At 40.5% G+C, this 24,299-nt stretch overlaps 1 protein-coding gene across 5 annotated transcripts in view; it reads left to right on the top strand.

The window, feature by feature from the left end:
• The window catches only part of TESK2 (testis associated actin remodelling kinase 2), a 146,776-nt gene that overhangs the window by 42,696 nt on the left and 79,781 nt on the right, over positions 1-24,299 (top strand). The gene's annotated exons all lie outside the window — the stretch shown is intronic.

Here is a 24,299-nt window from a genome sequence, read left to right as displayed (position 1 = left end):
GAGATCCTACCAGTACCGAGGGCAGATGTGAAGAGGCAGACGGAACTACAGTCAATAAATGCATGGATGAGGAGATGGTGTGAGGAAGAGGGGTTCCACTTCGTGAGGAACTGGACAGCGTTTTGGGGCAAGAGCAAGCTCTTCAGGAGAGATGGACTGCACCTGCAGCGGGAACTAGATTTCTAGCAAACAATAGAGAGGAATAGAGCAGGCTTTAAACTAAGAAGGGGAAAGCCGACAGATGACCATGTCTTGACGATTCGGAAGAAGGTATCTAGAGAGGATACTGAGTGGGAAAAATACTGGGAAGACACAACGGGCAAAAAACAGAGTTGACAGATCAAGAAGAGGATGATAAGAAAATGAAGACAAAAAATACCAGGACTTAAATTGCATGTATACTAATGCAAGGAGCCTAAGGAATAAAATGGGAGAATTAAGTCATGGCCAAAAAAGAGAACCTAGATGGGTTTGCTTGTTTTTTTTTAAATTCTTTATTCATTTTTACATATTCATTCGAACTTATAAATATACACTTGATTAACTTTCATATAGCATTAAAAATATAACTTTTTAGCAATACCTATATTCTATAATATTTTGAATATTATGAACTATTCCTAGTATCTAAACAAGTTGATATCAAGTTAGGAAAACCCTCCCAACCCCTCCCTCCCCTTACAAAAGTTCCATTCCCAATACATCAAAAACAGTTAAATACTCTTATACATTATAGGATGTAATATTTATTACCCACCCACACCCCTCCATGTCAAATATCTTACTTTGGGAAAACGTTATTACTCATTACAAAAATCTGTTAATGGGTCCCCAAATCTTCTGAAATTTACCAAAATATCCTCTTTGTGTTGCTATTGTGCGCTCCATTTTTTATATATATATATTTATATATGACACACAGAATTCCACCAGAAACTGTGATTTAATCTGCTATGATTTTTCCAATTGAATGTAATCTGTTGAATGGCAACTCCAGTCAATATAAATAAAAGTTTATTTGACGAAATCTGATTCTTCGCTCTCATTGACATGCCAAATAAAATAGTATCATATGTCAAGGCTACCGGATTCTCTAACATCCTATTGATTTGAGGCCAAATTGATTTCCAAAATACTAATATAAATGGACAATAGAATAAAAGGTGATCTTTTTTTTTTTTTTTTTATAATTCTTTATTCATTTTTAAAACTTTCATCAAGTGTACAACAATCATAATAAACACAATTAATCAGAGCACTTGCATATCTTATCATTATAATCTAAACATACAAATGTAACCCTCTCCCCACCCTCCCTCAAAGCCCTTCATTCATAATAAGAAACCTATATTTGTATCCCTCCCTCTCCTAATACTATATGGTGTATAACTAATAGAAAAATGGCATTTAATCATGACAAAAAGATGTTAATGGCTCCCAAATTTTAATAAAATTATTATAATTTCCATTTTGTATCGCTTTTGATCTTTCCATTCTATATATGTGACATAATGAATTCCACCAAAAATTAAAATTCAACCTAGTATGATCTTTCCAATTATTAGTAATATGTTGGATGGCAACTCCAGTCATGATCATTAAAAGTTTATTATTACACGATGATCTAATGTCCCAGCCTCAAGATGACAGTGCCAACATCTATTAGACTTGGAGCTATCTAGTTTTTGTAAACGAACAGGGGTCCAAAAAGCTCTATGCAAAAGAAAGAACCAAGTTTGTCTCATAGATGCAGACACTGTACATCTCATCCTCAAAGACCAAATTCGTGGCCATTGAGATGCATTAATTTGATGCTTAATCTCAATGCTCCAAATGTCCCGAAAACCAGTTTTTGGTTTGTATTCACAAATCCAGATATTAATTTATACCACTGTGCGGCCTGGTGCCCCACGAAATCTACCTGAAAGCATAAGAATTCCAAACTATATTGATTATTAAGAGTTTTCCATTCAGGGAACCCCGCCTGAATGGCCTGCTTCAATTGTAACCATCTAAAACTTTGATTTGTTGAGACCAAATTTATGTTGCAATTGTGAAAACTCAAGCAGCTTACCATTAGATATTACACCTTCCAATGTACGTATTCCTGCCAGCATCCAATGCTTCCAGATAATTTTAAAACCGCCAATTTTGATCTTGGAGTTAAACAAATCGTTTGATTTGTTGATTTATTTATCGGAATAGGAGTTAGACTATTTACATATTGTAGAGTTTTCCATGTATCAACAAATATTCTATGTTTTTATATAGCCTAGGCATTTTGATACTAAGTACATGACCAAGTCGCAAAGGAAACATGAGTCGCCATTCTAACCAAAACCAGTCTGGGATATTATCAATGGGCTCTGGGAGGACCCAATACATACCTTGACGCAAAATATAGGCCTGATTCCTATAGAAATTAGGAAAATTTACCCCCCTCTCCATAATTGGCTTTTGCAAAGACACTAAAGCAATTCTAGGAATTTTACCCAGCCAAATAAATTTTGTTAGAATACTATTTAACTTTTTATAAAAAGACCCCTGAAAAAAAACTGGTAATATTCCCATTTGGTAACAAACCACAGGTAAAATCATTTTAATAGTTTGTACCCTCCCCCACCAAGATAAGGGCAGAGGATTCCATTGCTCACACATTTCTGTTACCTTCTGTAATAAACATTTTTCATTTACTTTCATTGTATCATCCACTATATTTTTGATCCAAACTTCTAAATATTTTAGACCATCTTCCTTCCATACAAAAGAAAATGCATCAAATAAACCTTTTGTACAATGTACATTAAGTGGAAGAACTTCTGATTTATTCCAATTTATCTTATAACCTGAAAACTTTCCAAATTTCACAATCAACTCAAGCAAGCATGGAATGGTTGTTTCTGGATTTCTAGATGTTATTGGGATCTCTGAAACATGGTGGAATGAAGAAAACAAATGGGACATAGCACTGCCGGGGTACAAACAGGTCAGGTCAAAAAGGATAACATACACTTGACTAGAGTGGACACAGCGGTGACGACCAACAAATTGAAATCACTATGGGTTAAAATACTGGGAAGGAAAGGGTCCGAGATAAAGACAGGCCTGTACTATCGTCCACCTGGGCAAACCGAAGCAAACGATGAAGAAATGAAAGCCAAACTTTTTATAGGTACCATCAAGCCTATATTTTACACCAAGATATGTATTGGATCCTCCCTGAGCTCATTGATTACACCCCGGATTGGTTGTATCTGGAATGGCGACTCATGTTTCCTTTACATCTTTGTCATGTCCTTAGTATCAAGATGCCTAGACTGTATAAAGATAACAGAATTTTAATGAACACATGGAAAACATTACAATTTGTCAGCAACCTAACAAATATTCCTATTAGTAAATCAACAAATCAAACCATATGGCTAAACCCCAAGATTCAAATTGGCAGATTTAAGATCATCTGGAAGCATTGGATGATTGCAGGTATAAGGACTTTAAATGATGTTATTTTAAATGGTAAACTGCTTGATTTTTCACAGTTGCAGCATAAATATGGTCTTAATAAATCACAAAGTTTTAGGTGGCTGCAACTGAAGCAGGCCATTCAGGTAGGGTTCCCTGAATGGAAAAATCTGAATACGCAATATAGTCTGGAATTTCTATGCTTTCAGGCGGACTTTCTGGGACACCAGGCCGCACAGTGGTATAAAATTATAAGTGAATATGTTAAAGAAACCAAAAATGGTCTTAGATATTTGGAGCATTGAGATTAAGCATCAAATTTCAGCATCTCAATGGCCACAAATTTGGTCTTGGAGGATGAGATGTACAGTGTCGGCATCTATGAGACAAACTTGTTTTTTTCTTCTGCATAGAGCGTTTTGGACCCCAGTTAGACTAGTTAAATAGTTCAAAGTCTAATAGATGTTGGCACTGTAATCTTGAAGTAGGGACTTTAGATCATCTTTTGTTTTATTGTCCCTTTATCTTAGCCTTTTGGAACTCAATTTGGGATCAAGTAAATTGTTTATTGGAAAAGCATGTGGCATTATCTTATGATACAGTACTATTTGGTATGTCAATGAGGAAAAAGAGCCAAATATCATCACATAACAATAAACTTTTATTGATAATGACAGGAGTCGCCATTCAGCAAATCACAAGTAATTGGAAAAATTACAGTAGACTCAATTACAATTTCTGGTGGAACTCATTATGTCGCATATATAAAATGGAAAGAGCAATAGCTATACAGCAAGGAAGCTATAAGAAATTTAATAAAATTTGGGAGCCATTAACTTCTTATTGTAATGAGGTAAACACCATTTTCTATTGTAATATACACTGTCTAATGATTGGGGGAGGGGAGGTATATTTTACATTTTTCTTATTGGGGAATAATAGAGGACATGATGGGAGGGGAGGGGTGGTAATTTTATGTATTGTAAGATAAATCAGAAAGATTGTCAAGTGATGTTTAAATTGTATTGTTTTATTGTTGTGTGCACTTGATGTAAGATTGAAAACGAATAAAGAATTTTTAAAAAACGAAAGCCGAGATGAAGTGAGAATGCAAAAGCGGTAACACGATGTTATGGGAGACTTCAACTATCCCAGGATAGACTGGAGTCTTGGAAACTCAAATGCGCTAGGAAGACTGGATTCCTGGAGGCTATACAGGACTGCTTCATGGAGCAGCTTGTCAGAGAACCGACGAGAGGGAATGCCACTCTGGATCTAATCCTTAATGGGCTAATAGGACCTGCAAAGGAAGTGGAAGTAGTGGGGCTGTTGGAGAAACAGCGATCACAATATGATCCAAGTTCAAAGTTGAAATAAGAATATCGAAGGGAAAGAGAACCACAGAGACAACTTAACTTCAAGAAAGGAAACTACAAAGCGATGAGAGTAATGGTAAGGAAGAAACTTAGGAACAGCTAAAGAAATTGCAGACTATAGAGCAAGTGTGGTCTTTATTCAAGGACACAGTGAGCGAGGCGCAAAATCTGTATATCCCCAGATTTAGAAAAGGATGCAAAAAGAGCCGAACAAAAGACCCGGCATGGATAACTAAAGAAGTGAAGAAAGCGATAGGAGATAAACATTCATTCCGGAAATGGAAAAAGGACAAAACCGGGGAGAACTGGAAAGAGCACAGGAAGCATCAAAAAGAATGTTATCTCGTAGTGAGAAGAGCAAAAAGAGAATATGAAGAGAGGCTAGCCAGGGAAGCACAAAATTTCAAACCGTTCTTCAGATATGTTAAAGGGGAGGAGGTGGGACCGCTGGATGACTGAGATAGGAAAGGAGTGGTGAAGGAGGAAGAAGTGGCGGATAGACTAAACATGTTCTTTTCATCAGTATTTACAAAAGAGGACACATCCAACGTGCCGGAACCTGAAAATATCTTCATAGGGGATCAAGCAGAAAAACTAACATCCATCGGTTAGCCTTGAGGACATACACAAGCAGATAGACAGATTAAAAACTGACAAATCTCTGGGTCCGGTCGGAATCCACCCTAGGGTATAGAAAGAACTAAAGGAGGAAATATCGGAACTACTACAGCAGATTTTTAATATAATAATAATAATAATAATAACTTTATTCTTATATACCGCCATACCCAGCGAGTTCTAGGCGGTTTACATCAATTAACAAATGATCTGCATTGACAAGCTTATTTACAACAAGTTACAAGCAGATTTACAACAAATTACAATCAGATTTACGATAGATTACAACAATTTACAGAAGTCAGCGAGGAAGTTACAGCAGTTTACAGTAGTCTGCAATGAAGGGAAAATGTACAGCAATTTAACAGAAATTGCAGCTTTGATCGAACTAGACAAGGGAAGTAGAGAGAGGGACAAGGGAGGATCTGGTGAGGGCAAAAGGGGGAGGGGTGGGACCGGTTGTTATGTGGGGGTGAAGGGATTAATTAGGGTCATGTTTGCTGAATAGGTAAGTTTTTAGTAGTTTTCTGAAGGCAAGGTAAGTGGGGGCCTCGAGTATCATCTGGGCTAGCCATGGGTTCGACTTGGCTGCTTGGAAGGCGAGAGTTCTATCGAGGAATCTTTTGAGAAGACAGTGTTTTGGCGAAGGGAAGGCGAACAGTTGAATTCTGCGTGATGTCCTGTTGTTGCAATAAAGGTTAAAGTGGGTATTTATGTAACTAGGAGAAGAACCGTTAACCGATTTGTAACATGCAAATTTAAAAAGAACTCTAGATTCAAATGGCAGCCAGTGTAGTTGGTGGTAGAAAGGGGTGACATGTTCCCATTTCTTTAGGCCAAAAATGAGGCGCACTGCGGTATTTTGGATTATTTTTAGTCTCCTGGTATTTTTCTTTGTGGCGTTAAGGAAAATGATGTTGCAGTAGTCGAGAATGCTGAGGATGGAGGATTGTACAAGTAGACGGAATGCAGTGTCATTGAAGTATTTTTTTATGGTGCGAAGTTTCCAGAGCACCGAGAAGCTTTTCCTAACGATGATGTCGGTATGGTTTTCTAGGGATAGGTTTTTGTCCAGCGTGACTCCCAGAATTTTTATGGTCGGATCAAGGGGGAAGATCTTTCCATTTAGTTGAATTGTGGTTTCCTTGATTTTATCTTTGGGGGAGGCTAGAAAGAATTTTGATTTGTCGGGGTTTAATTTCAGTCTGAATGAAAGCATCCAGAGTTCTATCTGGTTGAGAATATTTGTAATGTGATCGAGTAGTTCTTGTGAAAAGTTGGTTAGTGGGATGGCTATTGTGATATCGTCTGCATAAATAAAGAATTTGAGATTTAGGTTGTGTAAGAGTTTACCTAGGGAGGCTAGGTATACGTTGAATAGGATGGGGGATAGGGGGGAGCCCTGCGGGACCCCACAGGTGTTGTCCCAGCAGTAAGAGAAAGAGTTATTCTTGAATACCTTGTATGATCTATATATCCCTGAAAACAGGCGTGATCCCGAAGGATTGGAAGATAGCTAATGTTACGCCCATCTTTAAAAAAGGGTCGAGAGGTGACCCAGGGAACTACAGACCGATGAGTTTGACTTCGGTTCCGGGGAAGATGGCAGCAGCGCTGATAAAAGACAGCATCGATGAGCACCTAGAAAGGAATAAACTGATGAAACCAAGACAACATGGCTTCTGCAAGGGAAGATTGTGCCTAATGAACTTATTACACTTCTTTGAAGGAATAAACAAATGGATGGACAAAGGGAACCCCATAGACATCGTATAGTTAAATTTCCAAAAAGTCTTTGACAAGGTACCCCATGAACGCCTACTACAGAAACTGAAGAACCGTGGGGTGGAAGGAGATGCACACAGATAGATCAAAAATTGGTTGGGTAGAAAGCAAAGGGTAGGAGTGAAGGGCCACTACTCGGACTGGAGGAGGGTCATGAGCGGTGTTCCACAGGAGTTGGTACTCAGACCGCTGCTGCTCAATGTATTTATAAATGATCTAGAAACGGGGACAAAGTGCGAAATAATAAAATTCGCAGATGACACCAAACTATTTAGTGGAGTTAGGACTAAAGAGGACTGCAAAGATTTACAAAGGGACCTGAACAAACTAGGAGAGTGGGCAACGAGATGGCAGATGAAATTTTTAATGTAGAGAAATGTAAAGTCCTGCATGTAGGAAGCAGAAACCCGAGGTACAGCTATATGATGAGAGGGCTGGTAATGGGTGAAAGTACCCAAGAAAATGACTTGGGGGTAATAGTGGACAAGACAATGAAGCCGTCGGCACAGTGTGCAGCGGCCCCTAAGAAGGTGAATAGAATGCTAGGTACTATCAAGAAAGGTATTACAACCAGAACGAAAGAAGTTATCCTACCGTTGTATCGGGCGATGGTGCGCCCGCATCTGAAGTACTGCGTCCAGTATTGGTCGCCGTACCTTAAGAAGGATATGGCGATACTCGAGAGGGTTCAGAAAAGAGTGACACGATTGATAAAAGGTATGGAAAATCTTTCATATGTTGAAAGATCAGAGAAACTGGGGATCTTTTCCCTAGAAGTGTAGACTTAGAGGGGACATGATAGAGACTTACAAGATCATGAAGAGCATAGAGAAAGTGGAGAGGGTCAGATTCTTCAAACTTTCAAAAACTACAAGAACGAGAGGGCATTCAGAAAAGTTAAGAGGGAACAGATTCAGAACCAATGCTAAGAAGTTCTTCTTTACCCAAAGGGTGGTGGCACCTGGAATGCGCTTCCAGAGGGTGTGATAGGACAGAGTACAGTATTGGGGTTCAAGAAGGGATTAGACAATTTCCTGAAGGAAAAGGGTATAGATAGAGGACTACTATACAGGTCCTGGACCTGATGGGCTGCTGCGTGAGCGGACTGCTGGGCATGATGGACCTCTGGTCTGACCCAGCAGAGGTACTGCTTATGTTCTTACAAATAATCCCTCCCATATCCTGTCTCGCCAGCTCCACCCCACCTCCCTCCTGCACCTGGGCAGGAGCACTCCTCCTATGTCAAAAATTACAAAAACTAGGGGACACTCGAAGTTACAGGGAAATGCTTTTAAAACCAATAGGAGGAATTTATTTATTTTTTCCACTCGGAGAATAGTTAAGCTCTGGAATGTGTTGCCAGAGGATATAGTAAGAGCGGATAGCGTAGCTGGCTTTAAGAAAGGTTTGGACAAGTTCCTGGAGGAAAAGTCCTTGGTCTGTTATTGAGAAAGACATGGGGGAAGCCACTGCTTGCCCTGGATCGGTAGCATGAAATATTGCTACACCTTGGGTTTTGGTCAGGTACTGGTGACCTGGATTGGCCACCGTGAAAATGGGGCTACTGGGCTTGATGGACCATTGGTCTGACCCAGTAAGGCTATTCTTATGTAACATATAGTAACATAGTAAATGACGGCAGATAAAGACCCGAATGGTCTATCCAGTCTGCCCAACCTGATTCAATTTTTAAAAAATTTTTTAAATTTTTTCTTCTTAGCTATTTCTGGGCAAGAATCCAAAGCTCTACCCAGTACTGTGCTTGGGTGCCAACTGCCAAAATCTCCGTTAAAACCTACTCCAGCCCATCCTCCATCAAACGGCCATATACAGACACAGACCGTGCAAGTCTGCCCAGAACTGGCCTTAGTTCAATTTTTAATATTTTCTGATTCTAGATCCTGTGTTCATCCCACACTTCTTTGAACTCAGTCAGTTTTACTCTCCACCTCCTCTCTCGGGAGCGCATTCCAGGCATTCACCACCCTCTCCGTAAAGTAGAATTTCCTAACATTGCCTTTGAATCTACCACCCCTCAACCTCAAATTATGTCCTCTGGTTTTACCATTTTCCTTTCTCTGGAAAAGATTTTGTTCTACTTTAATACTCTTCAAGTATTTGAACGTCTGAATCATATCTCCCCTGTCTCTCCTTTCCTCTAGGGTATACATATTCAGGGCTTCCAGTCTCTCCTCATATGTCTTCTGGCGCAAGCCTCCTATCATTCTTATATTCTTATGTACTTTCTGCCCCATGCAGCGCCACTAAAGGAAATGGCTGCCATGAGTTCCTACTGCAACCTCACAAGACTACGGGAAGTTGGCGGCAGCCATTTCCTTTTAGCAGGTCTGCACAGGGCAGGAGCATAGGAGGATTGCTTCTGGCCAGGTTTACTACTGGACCAACAGGGGACCGGGAGGAAGCAGGGGGTGCACATCTGGGGATGACTGAAATATAAACACACCTATTTTTTTTTGTCCAAAAGTCTGTTTTATATTTGAGTATACTCGTATACGGTAAATAAGATTTGCCTGGGGAGGGCGGGTTAATTTTATAAATCTTTTTGCAGCTTGTAAAGCCCGTTTTTACACACTTGAGAAAGGCTTTTATAAAATTGCTCAGCCACGTACACATGTAAAAAAGGCACACTTTGTGTGCATAGTTGATTCCTGGGCATAAGTGGAGCAGGCGTTTGTGTTGGGGACACTTTATTTCTTATAATATGTAGATATTTGCATACCTGTACATCTCTCCTTCAGATCAAGTGCAAGCTTGTGTGTGGGCATTTGTGTGCTGCTGGGACTAGTTCTGGGAGCTGATTTTAGAAAGATGGGTAGGAGCCCCCTTATCCTGGGGATAGTTTTCTGCACATGTGCTAGTGAAAGCCTGACAGCAACAGAAGGGCTCATATAAATTATAATTTAAGGTTTTTTTTGTCTAGTACCCAACAGTGTGTTAAGCCATTATATTGCAATGAAGCCACTGGCTGTATGTGTGGCTGGTGATGGGAGGGGGTAGGGGTTGAGAGTACTAATGTTTAATAAAGCCCTGTGGAAAATGGAATCCACAAAATGATGCTAAAACTGAATCTTGTGACACGAACACACTTGCAAAAGCATTCTCCTCTGACGTTGGTCCACATTGGTCAGTGTTATGATTTTAAACACTAGTCACCAGTGGTGGTGGGTTATTGTTTTTTGTTTGTTTATACCTGGATGTTCAATGCTGAATATCTGGGTATATAATCTATCAGCAGTTACCTGGCTCATAACTTTAACCGGGCAGTTCCTTAGTAAGGGGATCTGAAACCCTGCTCAGGCTCCACTCCCAGATTTTTGCAGCAATGCCTGGGTAGGCAGAGTAGTCGCAAGATCTGTATCATTATATGGAAAAGTCCGTTCTTGCTTTGTGAGCAGGAATTATCTGGGTAGAAGCTGCTCTAAAGTTTGTTTACTCATAACTTGCTATTTATAAATGTCTAAATCAGAAGCCCTACCTGTAAAATGGTGCATCTATGAAATGATGTTATCTTAAATGCTTCAGAATAAAACAATGATTAGATTGTACACTGCCCCTCTCCCCCCACTGCCAGAATTTGTTTTGGCTTAAGCCTGTTGGGAAAATAGACCATGTATTGTAAAGATGTGTGAACGGCAGAGTGCTGCAGGAAAGCAGCTTTCCCAACCTGATTGTCAATGTATGTATTGTTGGTCTGGCCTGAGTGTCACTACAGTGCTCTGACACCAGCTGGCACCTGATGTGGCTTACAATGTTGAGTAAACCATTTCAAAAAGATAAGCTCCTAGTGGCACAAGGATGTGGCCACTTTGCTACAAGCATGATAAAACTGAAATTACTCAACGCAAATAAAGGAGTCGTCGTGGAAAAGATGCCAATCGCTCAGTGTACTTTATTCACTAACAGTGAACAGGTAGACTCAACACTGACAGTGTTTCAGCAATTCTGCCTTTGTCAAGAGTCTAATAGATAGTTAAAAATAAAATCAAATGAATACACATATCCTAAAACCACAATTACTTTCAAACCAAAATCAAATAAATTAGACAAGAAAATGATCACAAATTATCAAAAAAACTTTATGCATAAATCAGGTACCTTATTGAAATACATGTAGAAAATTAGATAGCTCTAAGACTAATAGATGCTGGCGTTGTAATCTCGAAGCAGGGACTCTAGATCATTTATTATTCTATTGTCCATTTATCTTGGCTTTTTGGAAATCAATATGGGGCCAAATTTTTTATTGGAAAACCCAGTTGAGTTATTGTATGATACTGTTTTATTTGGCATGTCAATGAGGGCTAAGAGCCAAATATCGTCTAAGAACAACAAGCTTCTACTAATTATGACAGGAGTGGCCATACAACAAATAACGATAAATTGGAAGAGACTTAACTACAGTTTTTGGAATTCATTGTGTTGCATATATAAAATGGAAAACATTATCTATACAGAAAGGGAATTTTAGAAAATTTCAAGATGTATGGGGGGCCATTAACAAATTACTGCAATGAATAGATTTCATTTTTCCCTTAATAGTATAAATTCAAGATAGGAGGAGGGGGGGATAATTTATGAGCTTTTATTAATGGGAAGAAAGATAGGAAAGTATTTATTAAAGGATACAAGTGTTTAATATATAATATGAAAGGGGAGGGAGATAAACTTTAATTTGATTTAATGCTGAATATTAAGTGTTTTATCTAAGGGGTCCTTTTATCAAGGCACGGTAGAGGTTTAACACGCGGAATACCGCACATTAAACCACCTGCCGCGCTAGCCGTTAACGCCTCCATTGACGAGGCGTTAGTATTTTGGCTTGCCGCGGGGATTAGCGCGTGATGAAATGTCAGATGCGCTAACCCCCATAGCGCACCTTGATAAAAGGAGCCCAAAGTTTGATTGTACTTGTTGATGCACTTATTGTAAGTTTGAAAAACGAATAAAGATTTTATTAAAAAATAAAAAGAAATACATGTAGAAAAATCAAACAAATTAAATACACACACACACAAATGTTAAGGATACATTTAAAACCAGAAAAGCTATGCTCTAGTCTCGATGTCCCAATAAATGTGTGCTCTCAAATCAAACTCGGATAAATTAAAATAGATGTCAAAATACTTTATGCATGTGTCATGTCTAATGAGTATTGAATTTATTTTAAAACATTTTATAGTCAAATATATTTTATTGAGCAAACAAAACTGCAACAAAGCAATGATACAAGGAACCAAAACAGCTCATCAGTTTATAGAACCCCCCCCACCCCCCCCGGGTCCTTCATCTAAATACACAGTAGCAAAGAAAGTAAGTGTACCAATCAGAACAGAAGGAATCACAAAACAGGAATCAACAGTTAAGCACCCGGCTGCAAGCCAGAGGAGTCAAAGTAATCCAAAAAGGTTCCCAAGTACGCCGAAAAATGCGGCCCGGGAGAGAAGAGAGATCCTTCACATCCCTCCTCTCCCACATCAAGAGAGTAATCATCCGGCATCGCCAGAGGGAATAGTCCGTAGCATCAGCCTCAAGCCATTTCAACAAAATGCATTTCAGAGCAATCAGGACAGTCCACTTGAGGAAAGCTGCAACTCCCTTCAATCGAGGAAAGTAATGAGGAACAGTCCCAAATAAAAGCAAAGGGGAGCGGCGAATGGTGATATTCCAAATTCCCTCCACAAAGGCAAAGATAGTAGTCCAGAAAAGTTGAACCTTAGGGCGAGACCAAAACATGTGTCCCAAGCCCGCTTCTGGAGCCTGGCAGCGAAGGCAGCAGCAGTAAGACGGAAGTAGGACAAATAAGCCCTTTTAGGAGAGATATATAAACGAAAAATCAACTTAAAATGTTGTTCCCAAAAGGTAGTGTATTTACGAAAGGCAGGCAGTCGACGGACAGCCTGCAAAAGTACATCAGAGGGCAATTCAACAGCAAGATCGCGAGACCAAGCATCTCGCAACCGAGAGTGGTCAAACAAAGGGGATTCATCCTTCAAATGGCAATGATGGAACTTAAGGGGGACCAGAAGTTGGGAACCAATGGTAAAAGCGTGGACAACATCTCCTGACAGGAGGCTTGCAAAGAACTAGATGGTAAGGAGGAAATGTAATGGTGTATTTGCATATAAGCAAAATAGTCAGTAGGCGGGAGATCAAATTCCCCGCGCAGCTGTGCAAAGGATTTAAGTGTTCCATCATCATCGACCAAATGAAATACATATTGAATACCCTTCGTTTCCCACCGAGCAAAACTCGGCCCATCAATCCCAGGCAAGAAAGAGCTATTAAAGCGGATAGGCAAGAAGGGAGAGACAGAAGGAGAAAGAGCGTGAAACTTACAGACCCAACGCCAAACCTTCCACAAGGGTCAGTGCAGTATTTTCACAGAGAGATTCAGGTTCAAGAGAAGGAATGGAATGAAGATAGGCACTAAAATGAGTAGAATGAAAACAGGAAAGTTCCAAAGAAGTGTTGGTGAACGCTGAAGTACCCCTGAAAAGGTTGTTAATATGGCGCTTGCCACAACCAACTGTCAAATATCTGAGGTTCAATAAGCCCTAGCCACCCCTGTACCAGGGAGTCGCCGCCCGTTTATAAGACAAACGAGGCCTCCGCCCAGCCCAAAGAAATCTCTGAACCAAGTGGGATGTCAAATAAAGAGGAAGGACCTGAAAAACATAAAGCCAACAGGGGACAATGGAGCATATTAGAGGTGCACCCGACCCAGAAGTGAAAAGGGGAAAGTTTCCCAAAGGTGTAATTTATTCTGAAGGGCCTGAAACAGTAGTTCAACGTTTAAGCGATACAGACTAGATAAGTCCAGCGGAATGGTAACCCCCAAATACCTCAAAGCAGAGTCAGCCCAATGAAGAGGAAAATCACCCCTCCACGTTGCACGTAACTCTGATGGAAAAGGCAAGGCCAAGGATTTATCCAAATTGAGGGACAGAAATAAGGGCCAATGCCGCTGGGAGAGAATCTTCAGGCCAAGTAAGAATCAAAAACATGTTGTCTGCATACGCCAGGGTCTTAAGCTCAAGTTCACCAACTGATAGACCCTTGACCTCTGCGAACCCCTGAAAAGTACACAATAAGGATTCCAGAGAAAGAAGGAACAGGAGGGGGGAAAGAGGGCAACCCTGCCGGGTACCATGAAGAATAGGGAAAGAGTCTGAGCAGGTCTCATTGACTAGCAGAGAAGCCTGCGGATTAGAATAGAGGGAACGCATGGTATCCAGGTAGAAACCCCCCAACCCAACATGTTCCAGGGTACGAAACAAGGACCAATGAATGATATCAAACGCCTTAGCATCCAGGCTAACAAAAAGAGTTGGAATCTGGCGAGATTGACATTGAGCAAGGGCAAGGAGGACCTTTCGGACATTGCTTACAGACTGACGGCCCCGAACAAAACCAACCTGATCCTCATGTATAAGCTGAGGTAGATGAGGAGCAAGACGATCAGCCAACATACGAGCAAAGAGTTTCAGGTCCACGTTTATCAAAGAGATGGGGCGATAAGAAATAAAGAAATAAGGGCCTCGTTGGCTAAGCGCAGAAAGGAGCCCTGAGCAATAGCTGCGTTAAAATATGCCAGCAAAGGCCCATAAAGAGTAGGAGAAAGAAGCCGGTAAAAGTCACCCGAAAAACCATCCGGGCCCGGAGCTTTTCTCTAAAACCTAATACTCCCCCCTCCCCTGACATCCTAGCCCTCTAACATTCTCCTCTCCGCTGATCTTCTAGCCCTTCCTTGGAGTTCCTTTCTCATCACAAATCCTGTAAACCGTGCCGAGCTCCACAACTATGGAGATGGGGCGGTATACAAACCCAAGGCTTAGTTTAGTTTAGTTTAGTTTAGCCCGATCAGAGTGGAGCGCTTTAATAGCAGACTCCAATTCAGCCGCCCGAAACAGACTATTAAGAGAAGACGCCACATCCGCTGGTAAACGAGGTAGACCAGAAGATTGAAGATAGTCCGTCAACATCTCTGGAGAGGCATAATCCGGAGCTTCGTATAACCGGCGAAAAAAGTCAAATAGGACCCCGGAGATATCAGACGTTTTGGACACACCCCTCCACTCTGATTCCGAAGAGATAAAATCGGCTTCCTACCAGTCGCAGCTTTAACTAACCGGGCCAGAAGGCGGCCAGGCTTATTCCATAACGAAGAAAGCGGTGTTGATAAAAGGCTCTACATTTTTGGGAATGAGAATGAAGAAGCAAGTTCAAGGCCACTTGAGTAGACAGATTACATTCACGAGTCTCCCGTGAAGGGTGGAGGGAAAAAGACCACTTCGCCAAACGTAAGGCTTGTTCCAGATTAACGATCCCACGATTAATTCACTTATTACGAGCACACAGAAAAGAGATATGTCCCCGGATCACTGTCTTCCTAGCCTCCCAAAACAAAACAGGATCATCCATGTGGGGAGCATTATTGGTGGAATAGTCATCCCATTGAGTCTGTAAAAAGGTCCGAAATTCCTCATCCTGTGCAAGATAGAAAGGAACCCATCAGGACGACATCCAGAGATACGTGGTATCCAGGAGAATATCCACCCAAATCGGGGCATGATCAGAAATGGACAGAGGACCAATCTCGGCCAACTGAACGGAAGGAAACAGAGATGAAGACAAGAAAATATAATCCAGGTGAGACCAGGTGCCATGGGCACGAGAAAGGTGAGTATAGTCACGAACTTCAGGGTGAAGAAGATGCCAAGGGTCCACTACGGAAAGAGTATCACAAAAGTCAGAGAGGAGACGACCTTTGGCACCTAAAGAGGAAACAGGGGATCCAGATTTATCCAAATCAGGGCTCATGACCAAATTAAAATCACCCATGAAAAGAAGGGGATCCCCAGGAAAATGAGAACAAAGTTTAAGCAACCGTTGTACAAAGGCCGACTCTCCCGAATTAGGGCCATAGACCACCAGAAGAAGATAAGAACGGGCTCCCAAGGTAAGTCGCAAGAGCAAAGATCTACCATCAGTCGCTTTATCAAGAACTTGTACCCCAATAGGTGAAGACTTCCGAACCAACACTGCAATGCCATCATAGCGGCCCTGAGAGGAAGCAAAATATACCTCCCCCACCCAAGAATGATGTAACTTAAGATGTTCCGTGTCAGTCAGGCGAGTCTCCTGTAAACAAGCAATATCCGATCGACCGCGTTGCAAGGCAGCTAATATTTTGGACCGTTTTATAGGGGACGTGATGCCCCCAACATTCCAAGATGCGAGTCTAAAAGGGGTACTCAGGTCAAGAAATCAAGGAGAACATAACTGAAAGAAGAAAGAGAAAAGCATGAAAACCACCCCAAGGGCTCAGCCACCCCCCAGAGTAGTGACAAGTAGTGGCATTAACCAAAAGGAAAACAGGAATAATGCTCAATGTGAAAAAATTAAATAAACATACGGAAGGAGGACCCCCCCCCCCCCAACCAATCCCACCAGAAACCCAACCAGTATGGAAAACCCTGTCCCACAAACGCGGAACAGAGAGAGAGAGAGTCACGTAAGGACGCAGACAGGGCCCCAAATCCCCCAACCCGAGCCACACCACACACTCCCAGATCCCCACAGCAAACCTCCATACACACATACACAGCCACCCAGAAAAGCCAGAGTAAAGCGGAGCCAAGATGCAGCAGCGCCCCCAGGACTCGGAGAGCAGCTCAGCCCCCTAATCATCCGGCACAATGGGATCACCAACAGGCCTTTCTGGGTAGCACCCAACCTGCTCAGACACACCACAACCAGCCGTATAAACACATAGCATGAAAGAAAAAGCTATCTCCGAGACCACAAGAGAACCCAACCAAACAGAGAAACAAGCACTCCCCCCCCCCCCCCCCTACAACCCGATCCCATCCAAATACATCCACATCAGAACCCCAACCAAAACCCGAATCTCCACAAGCACTCCCCAAACAAGCAGGATAGGGCAAACATTAAAATCGGGCAGAGAGCCAACACCCTGGGGGTCCACACAAGGAAGGAGGCCAGGTATCCACCCACAAGAAGTGCATCAAGAACAGACCCCACAGCAAACCAGCCCAGTGAGGATCCAAGCAATACCCAACTCCCCCGCAGTAAAATGCTCTCGCCAAAAGTCCCAGCAGGGGCCCCCCCAGGCCACTGTCACCCATGCAGACACCTAGCATATAACCAGATCAAACAAGGTGCACAGTAGAACTGTCCTGAAAGTCTCAAATAGGGTCAGCAATAAGTACAATAAACAAGAGTGGGGTGACACCATACATATGCAACCTGAATGGGGGACTAACCAGCCCAAGGGCAGTATGAAAACCAAAATACCACAAGGGTCCAGATCACTAGGGGGTCTGAAAATGAGCAGGGATTCAGCAGAGTCTCAAAGATTTTAAAACATTTTATATTCTGCAAATCACAAAAGATCTATGCAGATTACAAAGTACATACAAATAAATGAACAAGCACACATTAAAATTACAATTAAAATTGCCAGAAACATACAAATTTTTTTTGTTCCAAATCTTTATTAATTTTTAAGAAACTTACAAGTGTAACAGCATTTATAGCAATTTAAACTCAAATATAACACTTAATATTCTGTTAAACTCCATCAGAATTTATCCCCCCTAATAATTACATTCTTTAAATTCAAGAGAAACATACCATAAATCCATTCCTATATACCTTATCTAATACTCAAATCAAAAAATCCTTCCCCCCTCCCCCATCCTGGATGTGCATTTTTTAAGGGGAAAAATAATATTAAATCATTACAATATTTTGCTAATGGCTCCCAAATTTCCTGAAATTTTCTAAAATTCCCCTGCTGTGTGGCTATTGTCCTTTCCATTTTATAAATGTGACATTTTATAAATGTAATTAAGTCTCTTCCAGTTTTTCCAGTTACTCGTGATCTGTTGTATGGCAACCCCTGTCATAATAAGTAGAAGCCTGTTGTTCTTAGATATTTGGCTCTTAGCCCTCATTGACATGCCAAACAGCACAGTATCATACGATAATGCCACTGGATTTTCCAACATACAATTTATGTGACCCCATAATTGATTTCCAAAAAGCAAGAATCAATGGACAGTAGAATAACAAATGATCTAATGTCCCAGCTTAATTAAAATCAAATACCCATACATGAATGTTACAGACACAATGGTGCTTTTGTTTAAAAAAACCGAAGGATTATACTCAAACCAAGATATCACGGGATATCTACATAAACTTGTACATACATCTAGGGACCACACATTGTTAGAAAAAGGAGGGAATAAAGACATGGTGCAAAGAACATCATTCTAAAGCATAAAGAGCAACCTCATTCATGCAAAAAGTGACATTCCTAAAGAATATAGAGCAGGGGTAGGGAACTCCGGTCCTCGAAAGCCTTATTCGAGTCTGGTTTTCAGGATTTCCCCAATGAATATGCATTGAAAGCAGTGCATGCAAATAGATCTCATGCATATTCATTGGGGAAATCCTGAAAACCCGATCGGAATACGGCTCTCGAGGACCGGAGTTCCCTACCCCTGATATAGAGCAATAGATTGTAGGGTTACCTCCAAATGCAGAAATAAGCTGTTCATTGTTAATGAATAAAGCACATTTTGGACAGTCCACTGCTGAGTGATTGACATCTTTTCCTCACGACTCCTTTATGTGCATTGTCTTCATCAGTGAGGCCTATTCAGTCTCTTTCTAGTGTCTTCATGAAACTGAAATTACTAACATCTCATAATGCAAAATTATTGGCTGGCTCTGCAAATTGGGCTCAGGGAAGGAGATAATAATGTTGGTAGATTGTGCCTCATGGTTGGATATTGTTTGTAATGGTACTGTATCTAAGCAAATATAAACCCATCTGAGTATAAACTGAGATACCATTTTTACCCATTTCAAAAAATACCCTTCTCAAATGTCATTTCAATTTTCTTAGTCCCAATTTATCCAGAGGTATAAATCCACTATGAATAGTTCATAAACTTAATTCCTTTTTGGTTACTATCTAAGGGGCTGAGCCTCAGATCCCCTTGTGTTGTATGTTTCACAAGCACACTAGAAAGGGAATTAACCTCACTGGCTCATGCTCCCCTCCTGCCCTGTTAATCAAAAACACTTTTTGTTCTTAAACAAGGACTTAACTTTTAGATCCTGGGCAGGGTGTTGTTGAAAATAGGCAGTGAAAATCGTTGTTGTTCAATATTTTTCCTGCTGTCTCTGCACTAGTCCCTTCGCCAACGTTAAGCTAGCTGTCCATTTAGCCCTCGGGCTGTGTCAGGGCTGTGGACCAGTATAATGTTGCGGCTCTATGATTCACAAGCTCACCATGGCAGGGCAGAAGGGGAGCATGAGCCAGTGAGGTTAATTCCCTTTACATACAACACACGGGGATCTGAGGCTCAGCCCCTTAGATAGTAACCAAAAAGGAATTAAGTTTATTAACTATTCATAGTGGATTTACACCTCTGGATAAATTGGGACTAAGAAAATTGAAATGACATTTGAGAAGGGTATTTTTTGAAATGAATATGTTCTTTCTCATCCTGTATATAATTTTGGTGATACCATTTTTACCCCCCTTTTTAGGGCAAAATGGTAACTCAAATTTAAACCAAGGGTTTATATTCTACCATTCCTCTCCTATAACCCCCAGGCATTCCTATCCACCCACCCTCCAGGCAGTGTCCCTCATCTGCCTACACCACGCTGGCAGTTCCCCTGCTGTCAGCCCCTCTATCCAGCAATTTCCTCACCGTCAGCGTGTCCCTCCCTCTTCACCTCACCCCATAGAGGCACAACCTACTCCCCTCCTGGACCCAGGGGTAGGACCCCCAGACCTATTGTGCTTCCCTGGTGTGTCAGGGCATCGGGACAGGATTGATTCTCACTCGCTCCTTGCCCATGCTGTCTTGGCACTGAAAATGGCAGCAGCAGTAATTTCAGATAAACGGGCAGAGACTTTCTTGGATTTTTGGTGAAATCTTGGGTGTGGAGAAGTAGATCTGGGAATCGGGATATAAGTGATACTGGAAGCCATGAGAGGAAATCGGGGCACTGAGGGAAGAGGTGTAGAGGGAGAAGAGAAGGGGTCCTAAGACAGAACCTTATAAGAACATAAGAATGGCCTTTCTGGGTCATACCAATGGTCCATCAAGCCCAGTAGCCTGTTCTCACGATGGCCAATCCAGATCACTAGTACCTGGCCAAAACCCAAAAAGTAGGAACATTCCATGCTACCTATCCAGGGCAAACAGTGACTTCCCCCATGTCTTTCTCAATAACAGACTAAGAAGGGGGAGGCCAACTTCCAAAGCTACCATTTCATGTTGTATTAGGTCAGCTATTTCATCATCTTACATTTGTCTGTGGTAGGCAGACTCCCTTCACTCTTTGAGCACATTTAATGAGAGCGATTACCTCTTCTGGGCTGAAGCCAGGACATTTCCACTGGATGAAATTTGTCAGGCGGTGACTTGGTTGTCCCTTCAGACTTTCACTAGCCATCATTTATCAAAAAGACATCGTAAAAACTATAGACCACTCCACAGGAAACGCAGAAATAGAATTTCTTCAGGTTCAACTCAACACTAATCCAAAAACAGATATACTTTTACTTTACATCCCTCCACCAATCGTTCAAAACAATCTATTTCTTCTTGAAAATTTGATCTTTGATTTCAGCTCTTCCTCTGAAAATCCTTTAATTCTGGGAGATTTCAACTTTCACTTTGATGAACCCGCTAACCCTCTCACTAAGGAACTCTTAACTTATATGGACGCACTTAATTACTTACCCCTCATTCAAGAGTTCACACACCTGGCAGGACATATCTTGGATATGATTTTTATTACAAAAACGGAACATCTCTCTTATTCTAATATTCTTAACACTCCAGTCCCATGGTCTGATCATCATCTCATTTCATTCAATTTACTGTTAAAAAAGAAAATATCATTGACCTCCTTACCTAAAAATATAATATATCGTGATTATACAAAATTAGAACTCTCGTCAGTCACCTCCTTCCTTCTCTCAAGACCTCCAATTCTTGAGACAGATCCTCTTGAAGATCAACTTAAATCATGGAATGACACAATTCAAACACTACTGGACAAAGAAGTCCCCCTCATTAACAAAACAATATCTAACAAAAAAGTCCAAAATCCCTGGTATAAGCCGGAACTTTCACTCATTAAAAGACAGCTCAGATCCCTAGAAAGAAAATGGCGTAAAAACAAAACAATTAATAACATGATAACATTTAAAGAGCTATCTCAATATTATAAAATAAAAATTAATGAGGCTAAACGTAGCTACTATACCAATAAAATAAAAACAGCTAAAAATTCATCCATCCTATTCTCTATTATAAAATCCTTTAACTCAAATGCTAAATACGAAAAAAATAACTCAGTTCTTTCTGCACAACATCTAGCAGACACTTTCTGCAAAAAAATCATTAACATACGTAACAAGTTTGCATCCAACCCAACTATCACTCCCACGGAAACACACAACAATTATAAACTCCCTTGTTCCAAATGTTCTAATTTTAAAATCCCTACATTAACAGAAATTAAATTAATCATCCAAAAAACAAACCTAAAGAGCTCCCCTTCTGAGATCATTCCTCCAGTAATCTTAAAAAAATATTTTTCCTGTTTTGGACCATTTATACAATTACTTATCAAAAAAAGTCTGTCTTCCGGGACTATTCCCAAGACTTGGAAAACATCTACAATCTCTCCTATACTAAAGGATCATAAAATTAGTCCCGACGACCCCACCAACTATCGTCCTATCGCCAACATTCCCTTCTTAGCAAAAATCACTGAGAAGGTGGTATTCAACCAGTTATCTGATTTCGTCCAATCTACTAATATACTTCACCCTAATCAAACGGGTTTTAGGAAACATCACAACACCGAATATTCTTTAATCGGGCTCACCACCAACATCATCTATAACTTAGACCACCACAATTCAGTCATTCTTTTCTCCCTTGACCTCTCGGCTACATTCGATACCATAGACCATTCCCTTCTTTTAGACAGGCTGCAATCAATAGGCATTAGCGATTCATCCTTACTCTGGTTCTCTTCCTTTCTATCCGACCGCAACTCGACAGTACGCTTTAATAATTCTTCCTCCATACCATTTTCACATAATTACGGAATTCCTCAGGGCTCAATCTTGTCTCCATTACTATTTAATATCTTTTTATCTCCTTTACTTAGTCTTAGTCAATCCATAGGTTTCACGACGTATGCCTATGCTGACGATATCCAACTGATTCACTCTGTCAACCCGGAAAATTTTAACGAAATAACTCAAATTAATCAAAAATTGGAAAAAATCAAAAATTGGTAAACACTGAACAAGCTTGCGCTAAATATATCCAAAACTAAAGCTTTATTCTTTCCATTTAAACAGGGCTTAAAGCTCTCTATTCCTTTTTCAATCGACAACATAATAATTGAACTTGTCACATCACTAAAGATACTAGGAGTAACAATTGACGACAAATTCTCCTACCAAGAGCATATTAATAATATAGTTAAAAGTTGTTTCTTTCGTCTACGTTTAATATGCTCAATGTCAAAATATCTGGAACCAGAATCCCTAAACATCTTAATACATTCCCTCATAATATCCAAACTAGATTACTGTAATTCACTACTTTTGAACATCACTCACAAAGATCAAAGACGCTTACAAATAATACAAAATATTGCAATCAAAATAATTCACCAAGGGAAGAAATACGATCATGTAACCCCCTATTTGATAAAATCTCATTGGTTACCTGTCAATCAACGTATAACATATAAAATAGCATTATTAGTACATAAAACAATATCTACTAATGAACCACAGTTTATTGATCGGCTCTTGATTCCACACATTTCAAATCGTTCGCTTCGGTCTAACACACAAGGGCTATTAATGGTCCCCTCACTGAAAATAATAGGAACAAGACGCCATGACATTTTTTCAGTCATGGCTCCTCTTATATGGAACAATCTCCCACTATACATTAGAGAAATAAAAGATCTTAATTCATTTAAAATTAATTTAAAAACATTCCTCTTTAAATCCTCATTTAACCTTTAGAACGACACTTTCCGTGAAGAATTAAACTGCCTATTTCTCCTCTCAAATCTTACCCTAACCTATTGTTTGACCCTACCTTTTACATACCCCTCTTCTTCCCTCTGGGAAACAGCAAAATGTAACTTCACTTCCTAATGTTCTCTCCTATGTGTATATTAGTACGTCTGTATTGTCAGTTTTGTCACAGCCCCTTGATATTTTTTATGCAAAATAACTTGTCTCTTCGTTTTACGCTATAACTATTTTATTATGTAATTCGCTTAGTTTTTGATAAGCGAAACATCAAATTCAAATAAATTTGAAACTTGAACTTGAAACTAAGTTTTATAGGGTGCATGTGGCTGCTCAGGACGACTCTTCTTTTGGGGCCTCTGTGTTTAAGGCAGGTTTATCTCTCTCATCCGGGGTTTCAGGGACTGCTTAGGTACACCCCTTGGCTCAGCATACCATCCCTATTGCACTGGAAAAGATTAGGCTTTATCCAGGGAGGCTGCTATTTACCTGAATACAGGTTCAGGAGAAGTTCCACAGGATGAAAATTCCTCTTATGCAGAAGAGAGATATTCCCATCCTGTTAGCTTGTAAAGTTGGACACAAAACACTGAAGGCTTCAAGAGCAGAATCTTTGAGTTTATTTAATAAATGCAAAGTAAATATAAAATTTAATTGGTGTGGCAGGCTAGGCTCCTGGAGGCACCTTCAATGTAGGCGGCCTGCCTTAGGAGGTGTTTTTTGTTTGTTTTTTTAAGAAAACGTGTGTCCCGATTGGCTGGTTAGGCAGCAGTTGGCTGCCTACAATCGGGTTTATAGAATCCGGGCCTTAATGTCTGACCAAATCCAATTGTGTACAATTTGTGTGGAAGTTAGTCAGTGGCTGTAAACACTTAAAGGGTTAATTCTCTTAACCCAGATAATATGGT

The sequence above is a fragment of the Geotrypetes seraphini genome, chromosome 12 (assembly GCF_902459505.1).
Source record: "Geotrypetes seraphini chromosome 12, aGeoSer1.1, whole genome shotgun sequence".
NCBI classification, from domain to species: domain Eukaryota; kingdom Metazoa; phylum Chordata; class Amphibia; order Gymnophiona; family Dermophiidae; genus Geotrypetes; species Geotrypetes seraphini.
The sequence above is the reverse complement of the archived record's forward strand: the minus strand, read 5'-3'. Positions and strand labels throughout refer to the sequence as shown.